Here is an 18,835-nt window from a genome sequence, read left to right as displayed (position 1 = left end):
GGAATCAAGGGGTAAAGCTATAATTGAATCGTAAATTGTGTTCGTGGCATCGAGGTAAGTGTTCGGTCTAACTTTAGCTTGAGGGATTAGGAGTTGTGTCCTATTTGCTATTCGCTTCTTGTTGAGTACGACGTATAGGCATGGTGACGAGTATCTATACGTTGGTGTCGAGCATGACCGTGAGTCTTAAATTGATAATTGTTGTGTTCTTAAATGATACTGCGGATTCTTTAATTGGTGATTCTCGATATTGAGCAAGGATTTAGTTTATTTTTCTTGAAAATTACTTATGATTGAGTATTGGTGTTAGTAGAGACAAGTAGGAGTTGAGTTAAGATTGGTTATAGCTGATTCTCCCTTGCCGGGACGTATATACTTTTATTGTTGAATTCCCTTGCAGGGATAGTGTAATTTATTGTTGATCCCTTGTCGGGACTCGTGGTACGGATGAGTTTAAGGTATATAAATATATTGGATCGGGTTGCATGCCGCAACAATGTTATAATGGATCGGGTTGCACGCCGCAACAATGATAGGTACAATGGATCGGATTGCATGCCGCAACAATGATATATATATATATATATATATATATATATATATATATATATATATATATATATAGGATCGGGTTGCATGCCGCAACAATATTATATTGAATCGGGTTGCACGCCTCAACAATATTATATTGGATCAGGTTGCATGCCGCAACAATATTATAATGGATCGGGTTGCACGCCGCAACAATATTATATTGGATCGGGTTGCACGCTGCAGCAATGTTATAAATGGATCGGGTTGCACGCTGCAACAGTGTTATTATTGCTTTGGCATAGATTTTGAGTTGTTTCTCTCATATTTCTCGTTATTTCCGCTGGATTTGATGTGTCCCCCGAAACATGCACCCCCTCCCATTTAAACTGTTTTTACCTGTTTATTTTCCGCTATATATTATATAATTGCACAGGTTTTATCTGGAGTCTGGCCCTAGCCTCGTCACTACCTCGCCGGGGTTAGGCCAGACACTTACCAGCACATGGAGTCGGTTGTGCTAATGCTACACTCTGCACTCTGAGCAGATATCGGAGCAGCACCGGGCAGTAGCACTTGGGGAGCCAGCCTTCAGTTCACAGAGATCCCGAGGTAGTCCTGCAGGCGTCCGCAGGCCCATCATCTCTTCTATCTGCTTATCTATTCTGTTTTCATTGTATCCGAGACAGACTGTATTTCCTTTCTTCAGACATTTGTATGTAGTATTCATAGACAGTCCGTGAATATAGTGACACCGGTTTCTGGGTAGAGACGCATATTGGCATTTCCATATTTATTTTGGGTATTATATTAGTCTAAGTCTTCTGCTTGATTTCATCTTCCGCTATTATTTAAATGTTGATCACCTGTTATTACAAGTTGTTAAAAAGGACTAAAATGAAAGAGTTAAAATTTTTAAATTTCGTGGCTTGCCTAGCTTCTACGAGTAGGTACCATCACGACTCCCGAGGATGGAAAATTCGGGTCGTGACAAGTTGGTATCAGAGCTCTAGGTTACATAGGTCTCACAATTCACGGACAAACTCAGTAGAGTCTGAGGGATCAGTACGGAGACGTCTGTATTTATCCCCCAGAGGCTACAGAGTTAGGAAAACTTCACATCTGTTCTTTCCTTTCGCGCGGTTTTGTTTCTCAATGCTAATTGAATTTCTACTCTGTTCTTTCGCAGATGGCGAGAACACGCGCTTCCTCATCTACCGCTCAGCAGCTCGAACCCCCAGCAGCAGCTCCCACGAGGGGCAGAGGGCGAGGGCGAGGCCATGCTAGAGGCTGAGGTAGGGGCAGAGCTCAGCCCCGAGCAGCAGCCCCATTGGCGGAGCCTCAAGTTGATTTTGATGAGGAGGTTCCGGCCCCAGCAGTTCCGGTGGTCCCAGCTCAGATCCCAGAAGGGTTTATTGCTACCCAGTTCTTCAGGATGCTCTGGTCTGATTAGAGGGTCTCATAGAGAGTGTCACCAGAGCAGGCTTGCTTCTTGTGGTATCAGCCGTCTCTCAGGTTGGAGGGGGAGCCCAGACTCCTGCTACTCGCACTCCGGAGCAGGTAGCTCCTCAGATTCAGACTCCAGCAGTTCAGTCAGTTGGAGCAGTTTAGTCGGGTGTGGTAGCTCAGACCGGCGATTGAGCGTCTATGTCTGCCGATGCTTTGTGGATGCTGGATAGGTTCACCAAGCTCTTCACTTCTACTTTTAGCGGTGCACCTATTGAGGATCCCCAGGACTATCTAGACAACTTCCACGAGGTTCTCAGGAACATGGGTATTGTTGAGACCAATAGGGTTGATTTTGTTACATTTCGCTTGTCTGGATCCGCCAAGACTTGGTGGAGGGATTATTGCTTAGCTAGACCAGCCGGATTGCCAACCTTGACTTGGGAGCAGTTCACACAGCTATTTCTGGAGAAGTTTCACCCCATTACTCAGAGAGAGGCCTATCGGAGGCAGTTTGAGCGCCTCCAACAGGGTTCTATGACTATTACCCAGTATGAGACTAGGTTCATCGACTTAGCTCTCCATGTTCTTGTCATACTACCTACCGAGAGAGAGAGAGGGTTAGGAGGTTTATTGATGGTCTTATTCAGCCGATTCGTCTTCAGATGGCTAGGGAGGCTGGGAGTGAGATCACTTTTCAGGAGGCGACCAATGTGGCCCGTAGAGTGGAGATGGTCCTATCGCAGGGAGGTGGTCATGGGTCGGATAAGAGGCCTTGTCATTCAGGTAGATTCAGTGGTGCCTCGTCTGGAGGTAGAGATTCATATGGTAGAGGCCATCCTCCTAGGCCCTTTCAGTCAGCTCTTCAGGTCTCTCACGATGCTTTAGGTAGCCGTGGTCCGCATATACAGTATTCCGATCAATAGTCCTACAGCACACCACCAGCTCCTATCAGTGCACCGCCGCTCCAGAGTTTTTGGGGTAGTCATTCGGGTCGCCAGGGTCAGTCTCAGTTTCCTCAGTCACAACACTCAGGTGGATGTTTTGAGTGTGGTGAGTATGGTCATATCAGGAGGACTTGTCCGAGGTTGGTGGGTACTCAGTCGCAGCAACAGGGTCCCCGTGCTATAGTCCAGGCACCAGGTGTTCTACAAACCGCCCAGCCAGCTAGAGGTAGGGGTAGAGGTGGTAGAGGTGGAGGTAGAGGATTTAGAGGTGGAGCTCAGGCCGCTAGAGGTGGAGGCCAGCCAGCTACAGGTCGTCCCAGAGATGGAGCCCAGAGTGGTGGGGCTCATCCCCGATGTTATGCTCTTCCAGCCAGGCCCGAGGCTGAGGCTTCAGATGCGGTTATCATAGGTACTATTCTGGTTTGTGATAGAGATGCTTCAGTGTTATTTGATCCAGGGTCCACTTACTCGTATGTGTCATCTTATTTTGCATCGTATCTGGTATGCCTAGTGATTCATTGAGTGTTCCCGTTTATGTATCTACACCGGTGGGTGATTCTATTGTAGTTGGTCGAGTCCATCGTTCTTATATTGTGGTGATTGGGGGTCCTGAGACTCGTGTAGATTTGTTGCTTTTAGACATGGTCGATTTTGATGTTATATTGGGGATGGACTGGTTATCACCTTACCACGCTATCTTGGACTGCCACGCCAAGACTGTGACCTTAGCTTTACTGGGTATGCCTCGTTTAGAGTGGAGAGCGACTCCCAGTCATTCTACCCGTAGTGTTATCTCTTATGTGAAGGCTCGGCGCATGGTCGAGAAGGGGTGTTTGGCCTATTTGGCATATATTCGTGATTCTAGTGCTGAGATTCCCTCTATTGATTCTGTGCCCATTGTTCATGAGTTTCCTGAGGTATTCCCTTCAGACTTGTCGTGTATGCCACCCGATAGGGATATTGATTTTTGCATTGATTTGGCTCCGGGCACTCAGCCCATAGCTATCCCGCTGTATCGTATGGCCCTGCCTCAGTTGAAAAAGTTGAAGGAACAGTTGCAAGACTTGCTTGAGAAGGGTTTCATTAGACCCATTGTTTTGCCTTGGGGTGCGCCGGTGTTGTTTGTTAAGAAGAAGGATGGGTTGATGAGAATGTGTATTGATTATCGGCAGTTGAACAAGGTTGCGATCAAGAATAAGTATCCATTGCCGAGGATTGATGATTTGTTTGATCAGCTTCAGGGTTCCAAGGTATTTTCAAAGATTGACTTGAGATCTGGCTACCATCAGTTGAGGATTAGGGCATCCGATGTCCCTAACACAACTTTTCGCACTCGGTACGGGCATTATGATTTCTTGGTTATGTCATTCGGGTTGACAAATGCCCCAGCAGCTTTTATGGATTTGATGAACCGAGTGTTCAAGCCTTATTTGGATTCGTTCGTGATAGTCTTCATTGATGATATTTTGATAGGAGCACGAGCAGCATCTCAGAGTGGTTCTTCAGACTCTGAGGGATAGTCAGCTATATGCTAAGCTCTTGAAGTGTGAGTTCTCGTTGAGTTCAGTTGCATTCCTGGGTCATGTTGTATCAGCATAGGGTATTCAGGTTGATCCGAAGAAGATTGAGGCAGTCAAGAACTAGCCTAGACCAGCATCAGCTATATAGATTCGGAGTTTCTTGGGATTGGCAGGCTACTATCGTTGGTTCGTGGAGGGGTACTCATCTATCGTAGCCCTGATGACCAGGATGACCCAGAAGGGTGCCCAGTTCAGATGGTCGGACGAGTGTGAGGCGAGTTTTCAGAAGCTCAAAACAGCTCTGACTATAGCACCGATGTTGGTTTTGCCCACAGGTTCAGGGCCTTATACAGTTTATTGTGATGCATCTCATATTGGGCTTGGTGCGGTGTTGATGCAGGATGGCAAGGTCATTGCCTATGCTTCGCGGCAGTTGAAGATTCATGAGAAGAACTATCCGGTTCATGATTTAGAATTGACAACCATTGTACACGCATTGAAGATTTGGAGGCATTATCTGTATGATGTGGCATGTGAGGTGTTCACAGATCACAAGAGTCTGTAGTAGTTGTTCAAGCAAAAAGAGTTGAATTTGAGGTAGAGGAGGTGGTTGGAGTTGTTGAAAGATTATGATATCACTATATTATATCATTCGGGAAAGGCCAATGTGGTGGCCGATGCTTTGAGTAGGAAGTCAGCCAGTATGGGCAGTCTTGCTTATATTCCGATCGGTGAGAGACCGCTTGCGTTGGATGTTCAGGCTTGGCCAATAAGTTCGTGAGGTTGGATGTTTCTGATCCCAGCCGTGTGTTGGCTTGCATAGTCGCTCGTTCTTCTTTATTGGAGCGTATCCGTGATCGGCAATATGATGATCCCTATTTTTGTGTCCTTGAGACACGGTGCAGCACGGAGGTGTCAAGCAGGTTACCTTGGGTGATGATAGAGTTTTGAGATTGCAGGGTCGAGTTTGTGTGTCTAATATAGATAGGCTTCGAGAGTTGATTTTGGAGGAAGCCCACAGCTCCCGGTACTCTATTCATCCGGGCGTTGCGAAGATGTATCAGGATTTGCGGCAGCATTATTGGTGGCGGAGAATGAAGAAGGATATCGTGGCATATGTGGCTCGGTGTTTGAATTGTCAACAGGTTAAGTATGAGCATTAGAGGCCTGGTGGTTCATTTCAAAAGATTGAGATTCCTGAGTGGAAATGGGAGCGTATCACTATGGACTTTGTTGTTCGTCTCCCACGGACTCAGAGGAAGTTCGACGCAGTGTGTGTTATTATTGATAGGCTGTCCAAGTCAGCCCATTTCATTCATGTGGTAGTATCATATTCTTTCGAGAGGTTAGCTGAGATTTATATCAGGGAGATTGTTCGTCTTCATGGTGTGCCCGAGTCTATCATTTTGGACCGAGGTACGCAATTTACCTCACATTTCTGGAGAGCAGTTCAGCGAGAGTTGGGCAAGCGGGTTGAATTGAGCACAACTTTTCATTCTTATACGGACAGGCAATCCGAGCGGACCATTCAGATTTTGGAGGATATGCTCTGAGCTTGTGTCATTGACTTTGGAGGGTCTTGGGGTCAGTTTTTGCCTTTAGCAGAGTTTGCCTACAACAACAGCTACCATTCGAGTATTTAGATGGCTCCGTATGAGACTTTATATAGTAGGCGGTGTCGGTCTCCGGTTGGATTGTTTGAGCCGGGAGAGGCTCGGTTGTTGGGTACGGATCTGGTTTAGGATGCCTTGGACAAGGTCAGGATTATTTAGGATAGACTTCGTACAGCTCAGTGTTACACCTCCTTTTTACCTACATCCCGGGGAAGGGTGTATAAGAGAGTTTTTTCAATTAAAGGACAATCGAAACCGGATTGACATTAAGAAATTCAGAGTCGCCACTTGGGAGGTTTATGGTGTCCCAAGCCACCGGTTGAATCCCGAATTGAGGAAAACTTGACTTTGTTTAACAGTCCGCGACCAGAAATCCGAGTAAGGAATCATGTTAACCCGGGAGAAGGTGTTAGGCATTCCCGAGTTCCGTGGTTCTAGCACGGTCGCTCAACTATTATAATTGGCCTATTATCTGATTTTAGTACGGGTTTTAGCCTATGGTATAATTTTAACTTTTAACCGCTTTTATTTAATTTTTAAGGAAGATTGAACGTCGTTTAAAACATGTCTTTGGATCGCGCCACATGAAATGCACCCACAATCCTAAAAATATTTTATTCAATCGTTTTAAGAATTGGAATCGGTTACATGAAATGCACCCCCGAGTTGAGATTCACGTAGCGTAACCATGCTACGGGAACCGTACCCATGGCCACGATAATTTATTATTAATCGCGCCTAAAGCAAACTACGATGTTCAAGGGTTGTTATTCTATATTCGAGATTAATGTAGAAGGTCAAGAATTGTCAATATAATCTATGTCAAACTAACTTAAAATACCTTTCGTAAATACCTCGTATACTTTTTCACATTTAAAACTAACATTTTATTTTTTTACTGCTCACGAGATTCCTTTTTTCACCAAATGGTTAAATATCCAGCAAACATGTAAAGCAAATGCAATCTACTGTTGCATCATTTATAATTACCATATACTATTAATAAACAAATAGAAGCATCTTCCAAGAAGAAATCTAGTGAATCATAAAAGTTCCCTTGCTAAATAACTAAATATTGAAGGAAAAATACAACTATTTGCAAGATTTCAAAATTATCCACGAGCAGACGCCACCAATATAAATAGAAAGTTAACTTAAATATTAAACAACATGCGTACATGCTTACCATTTATTCAAGCTCAAAAAAATAACCAACATTAATTTAGAAAAGGTTAGAGGAAATCGACCTGAAAAGATAGCACCTAGACAAAACTCAAACCGGAGAACCAATGGACAGTCCCTCGATGCATCTGACAACCTCGAATCGGTCAGACAACCTCAGACTACGACCTTCGGCATCAACATGCTATTTTTGATACACCTCGGGAGAAACAGATTCGGCAGTTTTGACGACTATCGCCGGTTTCCTGTTCATTCGACGTCAATGGCGCGACTCCGGCAAAACAACGACAGTAGAGAGGGAAGAAGGCGGGGACGGGGAGCAGCAAACATCGCCGGCGATGGGGTGAGATAAAAAAGAGAGAGATGGCTTGGAAGAGGTGTTCTAGTCTTCTTAGCTCTAGGTTTTGTCTTAGAGGTTCAATGGAGTCTAGGTTTTTTCTTTGGTTCTTTCATGAAGAAGAAGATGAAGCTTGGCTGGGGGGGAGGGGTCGTTCCTGATGTAAAGATGCGCCGGTGGAGCTGATCGAAAATGACGTTGGTTGCTACTGCTTTTCGGTGGACGTTTGGAGAAAGTTCAGTTGCTAGCTTCTGTGAAGAAGAAGCGAAAACCGAGGGGGTGTGTGTGCTCGAAGAAGACGACGCAGGGGTGGTGGGGGTCGTTCCTTGCGCAGCTGCTCGTCAGCCTTTGTTTTTCAGCCTTCCCGTTCTTTTTTTTATCCTTTAGATTTTTTAGGTCCCTTCTTTTTATATTGTAGATTGTAAAGTTTTTAGGTTAAGGGGTATGGGCCTAGGAATTATGGGCTTGGAAATTATGGGCTAGATCCAAAATTAGGCCAAAAAAATGGGTTGCTCGAGCCCAAGTTCCATTCATTCCTTGCGAACGAGATTAAAAATACGGTCCCATTTATTAATTAATCCTACTATTCAAATAATTACTAAAATAAAACTAACCATTAAAACAAACCTATTTTTGGTATTTTCAAATATCATATTAAAATAAAAATACGATACTATTTTTGTATTTTTTTTTAAGATTAAAAATGACTATAAAACATTAATGAACCTATTTTTGTAATTTTTGTTTTCTTGTAATAAAATAAAGTAAAAGAGCCAAAATTACTCAAAATATCTATATTATGCCTAAATTAAATATTTACGCTAAAATGGGTGAAATCTCGGGGAGGATCAAAAATCACATGTCTACACCTCCCAACCTCAAGAACATTAAACATGGTATCTTTTCGCGATCACAGCATTCCAGGCAAAAGAGTTATGCCGACCGCAAGGTTCGAGATTTGGCATTCATGGTCGGTGAGCAGGTTTTGCTTCTGTGACGACCCAAAGGGGTCATCACCGGTTTTCTCCCTTTTTCCGTGCTTCCGAGGCCTTGAAAACCTCACCTTTAGTTACCATGATTTGCGTGCGCAGTCCGGGCGCGTGGCCGGAAAAGCTTATGTGTTAAATTATGTAAAATTTGATAAATTGTGGCTTTAAAATGGTTAAATTTGACTTTGGTCAACATTTTGGGTAAACGGACCCGGACCCATGATTTGACGGTCCCATAGGGTCCGTAGAAAAATATGGGACTCGGGCGTATGCCCGGAATCGAAATCCAAGGTCCCGAGCCCGAGAAATGAATTTTTAAAAGAAATTGTTTTTCTGAAATTTATTTGGAAATTTGAAATGAAAATGGATTAGAAAGCGTTGGTATCGGGTCCGTATTTTGGTTCCAACGCCCGGTACAGGTCTTATATGTGGTTTAAGCGCTTCCTGTGAAATTTGGTTGAAATCGGACGCCATTTGACGTGTTTCGGACCTAAAACTCTAAGTTTGAAAGTTTATGAAGTTGATGAAAAAGTGATGATTTTGAGGTTTGATTCCTCGTTTATGATGTTATTTTGGCGATTTAATCGCATCGTTAAGTTCGTAGGATGTTTTTGAGTTAGTGTGTGTGTTTGGTTAGGAGCCCCGAGGGCTCGGGAGTGTTTCAGAAGTGTTTCGGAGTGGTTTTGGTTAGAAAAATTGCAGAAGTTTCAGTTATGGTGTTCTGGTATCTAGTTCTATGTGATCGCATAGGTAGCATTGCGATCGCATAGAGTAATCCTTCAGGTGCCCCACATTTGTTCTATGCGATCGCATAGATTCATCCGCGATCGCATAGCTTAGCCAGATCCTTCAATGCGAACGCAACCTTTAATCCGCGTTCGCGTTTCATTAAGTCCAAACCTGGAATGCACAGCCTTTTCTTCTATGCGTTCACATCAGCCCTTCCGCGATCGCAATGACCAGCTTCCCCTTACCCTATGCGATCGCATTATCTTCTTCGCAATCGCATAGGGCATTTTTGCCCAGTGATTTTAAATACCCAAAACAGAACAGTGACGAGATTTAGTCCATATTTCACACGAGTTCTTCTTCTCCACAGCTCTTGAGCAAATTTTTGAGCACTTCTTCACCAAAGCTTCTTGGGTAAGTAAATTCCCACTCATTTCCTTCATCTTCCTTCATTAATTAATGAGTTTCTAAACCTAAATCATGAAATCAAAGTAGAAATTAGGGGTTTTGGGTAGAGTTAGGTTTTTGGGAATTTTGAGTGATTCAACTTCAATTTGGGGTCGGATCTTAAAATAAATTATATATTTGAACTCGTGGGGTTATGGGTAATCGGGTTTTGGTCTGAACCTCGTGTTTGGACCATGTGGGCCCGGGGTCGAATTTTGGTATTTTTGGAAGAATGCTACGAACTTCATATCTAAGCTATGGGATTTTGTTATCGAGTCTTTATTGATATTATTAAATTAATTATGCCTAGATATCGTTGTTTCGGAGTCGAATTATAAAGGAAAGGCGGTATTTGAGGGTTGATTGCTATTCTTTGGATCGAGGTAAGTGTTTGTTCTAACTTTGGCTTGAGGGAATAGTATTAGAGTGTTGTTTGCTACTTGCTAATTGTGAGTACAGTGTATAGGCATGGTGACGAGTATCTATACACCGGAGTCTAGCATGACCATGAGTCTTATTTGTGTTGATTCGGATTTTGTGACACCTCTTCCTTGTTAAATTGATAAATTTCATATAATGTGAAGAGTTTGGGGAAGAATTATGATTTGTACATTCTTGGAGCATTGGCTCGAGTATATCAGAAAGCGTGAAAGTATATGAAATAATTGAACCCCTTTGGAGCGTTGGCTCAGGTGGCAAAGTGAGATAAGAGGTAAAAGTGAAAGAAAGAGAAAGAATTATTGAATTGCTCCCTTGCCGGGATGCTTGTTATTTTGTTGACTATCTCCCTTGCCGGGATGCTGATATTGATATTGTTCCCTTGCCGGGTTTTAACTGCTTAATTGTGCTCCCTTGCCGGGAGTTAGCTGTTTATTTGTATTCCCTTGCCGGGATTTCTATCATTATTTGTCTACTCCCTTGCCCCTTTGTTTGTGATTGTTGCTCGGTTGAGGAAGATTGATAAAGCACGAAGGGTAATGCCGTGCATTTTTTGCTATTGTGAGGAAAGAGTGTAAAGCACGAAGGGTGATGCCGTGCCGCACGATGTACCATTCCGTGCCGATTTTATTGATTATATGGTGAGGAAAGAGAGTAAAAGCACGAAGGGTGATGCCATGCATATTTTATTTACATGATTGCTTTGGTGAGGACGAAAGTAAAAGCACGAAGGGTGATGTCGTGCATTTGTTGCTTTCTGATTCTTTGTTAATGTCCGAGTTATGTTGTTTCTTTCATTACTTGTTCTTATTTGATTTACTTCGAGGTTATAGATTTCCTTACCCTATTTGCCTTGTGATTGTTGTTTGGGTGAGGAAGAGCGTAAAGCACGAAGAGTGATGCAGTGTATTGTTTTGGTGAGAACGAGAGTAAAAGCACGAAGAGTGATGCCGTGCAAATTGTTGATTTTTGATTCTTGTTGACATTCTGGCTTTGTTACTTCTTTCTGTTATTGAGGATTTCTATTTGAAACTGTTAGCTCCCCATAGCATGCTCCCGCCCTTAGCTGTTTAAATTCTGTATATTTCCTTTTATTGCATATATCTGCGCAGGTTGTTTTTGGTAGGTCCTGTCTAGCCTTGTCACTACTTCGCCGGGGTTAGGCCAGGCACTTACCAGCATATGGGGTCGGTTGTGCTGATGCTACACTCTGTGTATCTTTTTGCACAGATCCCGAAGTAGCTTTTGGACCTCAGCAGTAGGATTTGATCGGGAGCTGACTTCAGTCTAGAGACACCGAGGTAGCCTTGCTGACGTCCGCAGGCCCGGAGTCTCTCTCTCTTTATTCAGTTTGTTATCTTTTGTACCGAAACAAACGGTTTATAATTTTCTTTCAGACGATTGTATTTAGTAAATCTTAGAAGTTCGTGAGCATTGTGACACCAATCTTGGGTAGAGGATTATGTTAAACTTTCCGCAAATTTCTATTCAGTTTTTATATAATTTAAGACTTCCGCTTTTATTTAATTGTCTCATTTTGTTTATATTGTTGCGAATGTTATCAGAAATGTTTTAATACTTGGCTGGACTAGCTCCAATAGTAGGCGCCATCACGACTCCCGATGGTGGGAAATCCGGGTCGTGACAGCTTCGAGTGTCGCCTATCAAGGGCGTGATGAGATTTGGGATGAAGGGCAAGCTTAGCCCTAGGTTCATCGGCCCGTTTGAGATTCTTGATCGAGTGGGAGAGGTTGCTTATAGACTTGCATTGTCGCCGATCTTATCAGTCGTACATCCAGTGTTTCATGTTTTCATGCTTCGGAAATATCACGATGATCCATCCCACGTGTTAGATTTCAGCACTATCCAGTTGGACAAGGACTTGTCTTATGAGGAGGAGCCGGTAGCTATTCTAGACAGGCAGGTTCGTCAGTTGAGATCAAAGAGTTTTCCTTCTGTTCGTATCTAGTGGAGAGGTCAGCCTCCTGAGGCATCGACCTGGGAGTCCGAGTCCGATATGCGAAGCCGTTATCCCCATCTTTTCCCCGACTCAGGTGCTTCCTTCTTCTGCCCGTTCGAGGACGAACGGTTGTTTTAGAGGTGGAGAATGTGGGTCATCACTTGTTTTAAAATGAAATTCTGTGTTCTGAGGCCTTAAAAACCTCTTTTAGCATCACCTCAATTTGCGTGCGCAGTCTGAGCGCGTAGTCGAAAAGCCTAAATGTGAAAATCTGTGAAAAATGATAAATTTTGACTATAAAATAAATTAATTTGACTTCGGTCAACGTTATAGGTAAACGGACCCGGACTCATGATTTGATGGCCCCGGAGGGTCCGTAGGAAAATATGAGACTTGGGCGTATGTGGGGAACCGAATTCCGAGGTCCCAAGCCCGAGAAATGAATTTTTGAAAGAAATTGTTTTCTGAAAAATATAAAGGTTTTTGAAAGTGGAATGTTATGTGAAACCTATGGTATAGGGCCCGTATTATGGTTCCGGAGCCCGATATAGGTTTGATATGATTTATATATGTTGTCTGTAAAGTTTGGTGAACAACGGAGTTTATTTGACGTGAGTTGGACTTCCGGTTGGAGAGTTATGAACTTTGAGAGTTCTTGATGAAAATGTCGAGTTTTGAGGTTTAATTCATGATTTTACATGTTATTGATGATGTGATCGCACGAGTAGGTCCATATGATATTTTTGATGTTGTGTGCATATTTGGTTTGGATCCCCGAGTGCTCGGGTGAGTTTCGGGTAGGTTCCGGGGTGTCTTAGGCTTAAACATGGCTATTGGAGGTTCAGAAAAACTACAGCTCTTTGAACCTGCTAGTGCGGTCCGCACTAATTTTGTGCTGCCCGTACTGGTGGCTGTGCGGCCGCAGTGGATCTTGTGCGGTCCGCACAGTTTCACTGGTGACTGTGCGACCGCAGTTGATTTTGTGCGGTCCGCACAGGGAGTCTGAGAGGCTATTTGGTCGCAGTTGATTTTGTGCGGTCCGCACAAAGAGTTTGAGAGGTTGTGCGGTCGCAGTTAATTTGTGCGGTCCGTACAGGGGGTCTGAAAGGAGTATATTAACATCTTTTCACATTATTTCAACTCAAAATCAATGATTTTCATGGGAGAAATTGGGTGTTTTGGGTATAACCTAGTTTTCAAAAATTGGGGATTTGGACCTCGATTTGAGGTCGGATTTCAAAACAAATAATATATTTGGGTTCGTGGGGGAATGGGTAATCGTGTTTTGGTTCGAACCTCGAGTTTTTACCATGTGGGCCCGGGGGCAATTTTTAACTTTTGGGTAAAACTTTAGAAAATTCATTTTCATGCATTCCAATTGATTCATTTAGTATTTATTGATGAAATTAAGTAACTTGTGACTAGATACGAGCGAATTGGTGGTGGAATCAAGGGGTAAAACTGTAATTGAATCGTGAATTGTGTTCGTGGAATCGAGGTAAGTGTTCGGTCTAACTTTAGCTTGAGGGATTAGGAGTTGTGTCCTATTTGTTATTCACTTCTTGTTGAGTACGACGTATAGGCATGGTGACGAGTATCTATACGTTGGTATCGAGCATGACCGTGAGTCTTAAATTGATAATTGTTGTGTTCTTAAATGATACTACAGATTCTTTAATTGGTGATTCCCGATATTGAGCGAGGATTTAGTTTATTTTCGTGGAAATTATTTATGATTGAGTATTGGTGTTAGCGGAGACGAGTAGGAGTTGAGTTAAGATTGGTCATAGCTGATTCTCCCTTGCCGGGACGTATATACTTTTATTGTTGAATTCCCTTGCATGGATAGTGTAGTTTATTGTTGATCCCTTGCCGGGACTCGTGGTACGGATGAGTTTAAGGTATATAAATATATTGGATCGGATTGCACGCCGCAACAATATTATAATGGATCGGGTTGCACGCCGCAATAATGTTATAATGGATAGGGTTGCACGCCGCAACAATGATATATATATATTGGATCGGGTTACACGCCGCAACAATGATAGGTATAATGGATCGGGTTGCACGCCGCAACAATATTATATTGGATCAGGTTGCACACCGCAACAATGTTATAAATGGATCGGGTTGCGCGCCGCAACAGTGTTATTATTGCTTTGGCATAGATTTTGAATTGTTTCTCTCATATTTCTCTTCATTTCCGCTGGATTTGATGTGTCCTCCTGAAGCATGCACCCCCTCTCATTTAAACTGCTTTTACCTGTTTATTTTCCGTTGTATATTATATAATTGCACAGATTTTATCTGGAGTCTGGTCCTAGCCTCGTCACTACCTCGTCGGGGTTAGGCCAGGCACTTACCAGCACATGGGGTCGGTTGTGCTGATGCTACACTCTGCACTCTGTGCATATATCGGAGCAGCACCGGGACAGTAGCACTTGGGGAGCCAGCCTTCAGTCCACAGGGATCCCGAGGTAGTCCTGCAGGCGTCCGCAATTCCGGCGTCTCTTCTATTTGCTTATCTGTTCTGTTTTCATTGTATCCGAGACAGACTGTATTTCCTTTCTTCAGACATTTGTATGTAGTATTCATAGACAGTCCGTGAATATTGTGACACCGGTTTCTGGGTAGAGACGCATGTTGACATTTCCATATTTATTTTGGGTATTATATTAGTCGAAGTTCTTCCGCTTGATTTCATCTTCCGCTATTATTTAAATGTTGATCACCTGTTATTACAAGTTGTTAAAAAGAACTAAAACGAAAGAGTTAAAATTTCTAAATTTCGTGGCTTGCCTAGCTTCTACGAGTAGGCGCCATCATGACTCCCGAGGATGAGAAATCCGGGTCGTGACACTGAATGACCAAATTACCCTTTACTTAATAATTTATTTGAACTAATTTAATGTGGAACAATTAATTAATTAATTAATTAGGTTAATCAACTTTAAGTCAAAAGTTAATTTACAAATTTACTTTGCCCTTACAATCAAATAATACTCCAATAGCATTGATGTACAAAGAGGTAAATGCACAATATTCTAATAAAGATAAAAACACAGAAAATTAAATTAAATTAATACAAATGTGGGACCCATAAGATGGTCAGCTTTTAGACACTCGATGAAATTATTGCAAAAACAGTTCACACAAAATATAAGTGGATTTATGGCCAGCAAGGCTTGTATCAATATATATATATATATATATATATATATATATATATATATATATATATATATATATATATGGAAAATTATTCATGCTCGAGAGCAGGAGTAGACAAATAGAGGTAAAGACATACATTCAAAGGGTTAAAGCAGATGGTGTAGTCCAGCCCAGATGTCATGAGTCACAACCTAGATGTACTAGCACCTCACGTATTATTGTCAAAGTTAAATTACTAAATTGTCCATTAAAAATTAAATAACCTTTTTGCCCTTTATTTAAACACCATTCTTGTAATATTTTTGTACCAAAAGTAAAAATAACTCACTATAAAATGAGTTTTTAATTTTCTACTACTCTTTATATATGAATAAACAATGAAAACATAAAATGCAATGTACGCATGAGATGTCCCTTGTAACTTCTGAAATCTTTTTGTATTCTCAACTAAGCTTATGTAAAAATGCAATTGAAACTCTTCCACTTCTTTGTCATATTTATACTCTTCTATATGTAAAGTAAACTTTACCGGTTATACATTAAGTTCAAATTAAACACCCATAACGTTATAGCAAATGAAGAGACATTGTATTAATGTATCAGTTACTCCATGTAATTTAATGAGGAGTCATGCAAAGGTCTACAATATTAAAGAATCAAATTTGATTCCCATGGTGCTCCAGCTTGTATGGCACATCTCTAGAGTACAAGATCGCTGAATTAGGATTATTGATGTCTTCCTCTTTTTTTTATTTCTTGCCACTCTCCACATATAAGTTTGTTGATTTTAGATCCATGAAGTTGGATTCAAGAGATAAGATTTTGTTCTAAGGTGTAACAGATCTATATAATTTTATGTTGTTTTGACAAGTTTATTTGATTTTTATTGCATTATTTATTTTTTCCTTTTGACTTGATATATACAATATGCTGAATTGAACACTTTTCTTATCTCTTGCTAGAGGTGTTTTGCAGGGATTGGAATTGGAGTAGGAAAACGCCTGAAAACATAGATGACAAAAAGAACTACATTTTGGCTCTATATAGCAAATTTGTTTGGCGGCAGATAAATATTTATAGACCATGCATCAGATTTCAAATAAAGGGCTACTTAAGCTCTAATACGTTATTGAGGTTTTAAACCTTTTTTTAAATTTCTTAAGAACATTCTCATTGTGATTCCGAATACTTCAAAGAAAAATAGTTGTAATTTTTAGATCCATGTTGGTTCTTTTCACTATGTATTATCAACCACTTCTTGTCTATTTATATGCTTGTATTTGGTGATTAAAAAATTAAATATTTTACTACTCCCTTCGTTTTAATTTATGCAAACTCATTTGACTTGGCACGGAATTTAAGAAAAAAGAAATGAATTTTGAATTTGTGGTGTAAAACAAGGTACATATATTTTATGTGGCTACAAATCATTACATAAAAGAAAATTATTTCCAAATAGGAAAAATAGTCATTCTTTTTGGCATGGACTAAAAAGAAAATATACTCACATAAATTAAAATGAAGGGAGCATTATTTCAAGAGATAAAATAATAAAGTTTGTTTTTATGGTTTAGCTTTTATTCTCTCCAATATTAATATCCATATCAAGTGCCCTGCTTAATTTACCCTGCTAGCTAAGATGTAGAACCTTGTTCACTTAATTTCTTTGCTCGTAATTTTTTAAATGATACAGGAAGGAAAACAAAAATAATTTAACTCTTTTGTTTATAATAGGAGGAGGAAGGAAGAGCAAAGTTCTAGGCAATCAATTTTCACGTCATATTGTTACTTTGCTTTACAATATAATCATGTGTCTCTATATATGACCTTTGTATAATATAAAATTTCATTTAAATTTACATTTTAGTTTAACAAATTATGTTGTCACATTTAACAGTACTATTTATTTCACATTTGCTAATTGAGCTTGAACTTTTTAACTTTTAGTATGGTTTTAAAAAGTGTGTACTAATTAACAGGGATACACGTGCAACGCACGTATCGAAAGACCATACATAAATAAATGTGATGTTAATTTTCAACTTATGTATTAGTATTTTTGTTTTTTTAACATCTCTCTCTCTCTCTCTCTCTCTATATATATATATATATATATATATATATATATATATATATATTGACAGTGTAAAGAAATTTTTTATGTCAGTGTATGGTAACATATTATAGCAAGTTAAATACCACATTTTTAAGTGATTGATCTTTATAACGGTCAATATATTGTTTTTTAGGTAGAATAAGAACTTCGAATACCTTTTGTACAACTGTAGTTTTGAGGCTATTTTCCCGGGAAGAATGACATAGTTACCCACAAAAATAAAATTATTTACTCTTATTTATTTATTGTTTTTCTATCTATCAAACTAATTACATTTTCTACCCATAGTAGTTTTTGTGGGGAATTGTTTCTTTTTTTCTTCAATTCTTTTTTATTTCTATGCTTTTTTCTTTTTTCTTTTTTCTTTTTCTTTTTTCCTTTTTTTCTTTCTTTTCTCCTTTTCTTTTTTCTCGTTTTCTTCTTATTTTTTTCCTTTTTCTCTTTTATTCATTTATTTTGCTCAGATCGTATTATTGTTATTTTTACTATAACTTATTTCACACTCAAATTTGACTCCTTTATTTTTTTCTTTATTTCTTGTTCCTTTTCTAATTCCACGTGATTGTCATGCAAACTTTGATCTCCGTCCCTACAAATATCAGCACACACTCTATCGTGGGCAGTAACACAACCAGTTATGGAGCAAGAAAACATAATCTACGACCACCAAATCTCCATATATACTAGTTAGAACAAAAATGATAATAAAATATTAGAAAATGCAATAAAAAAATACAACAACAATAACAACAACAACAATAATAACGGCCCAGTATAATCCCACAAGTGGGGTTTGGGGAGGGTAATATGTATGCAGACCTTACCCCTACCCCGAGGGGCAGAGAGGCTGTTTCCAGGAGACCCTCGGCTCAAGAAAGCAACAAGAGACAATATATTAGTACCACCAATAGACTCATAATAAAATAATAGCAATATAAGAGATACGAAATACGGAATACGAAATACGAAATAGATGGATGGTACAGTAAAAACCAGCAGACAAAGCCCTGCATCAGTAGACGACCAATAGCATCCTCAGACTAACTCCTAACTGGCTAGTCTCACTCTATTGTGCTGGTGAAATATTCACAATTTTCCCCTAACCTACAACTTTAATGCTCGACCTCCACAATTCCCTGTCAAGGGCCATGTCCTCAATAATCCTAAGTCGCGCCATGTGTTGTCTGATCACCTCTCCCTAGGGGTGGGCATCGGTCGGTTCGGTTCGGTTTTGAACATTATCGGTTTTGCCTATCGGTTATCGGTTTACAAATATCATAACCCGATAACCAAACCGATTAGATATTGGTTATCGGTTATCGGTTAATCGGTTATATATCGTTATCGGTTCGGTTATCGGTTTACCCGATAAGATAAAACAACTAAAAAAAATTGCAATATATAAA

The sequence above is a fragment of the Nicotiana tabacum genome, chromosome 18 (assembly GCF_000715075.1).
Source record: "Nicotiana tabacum cultivar K326 chromosome 18, ASM71507v2, whole genome shotgun sequence".
NCBI lineage: Eukaryota > Viridiplantae > Streptophyta > Magnoliopsida > Solanales > Solanaceae > Nicotiana > Nicotiana tabacum.
Note: the sequence above shows the minus strand (reverse complement) of the source record.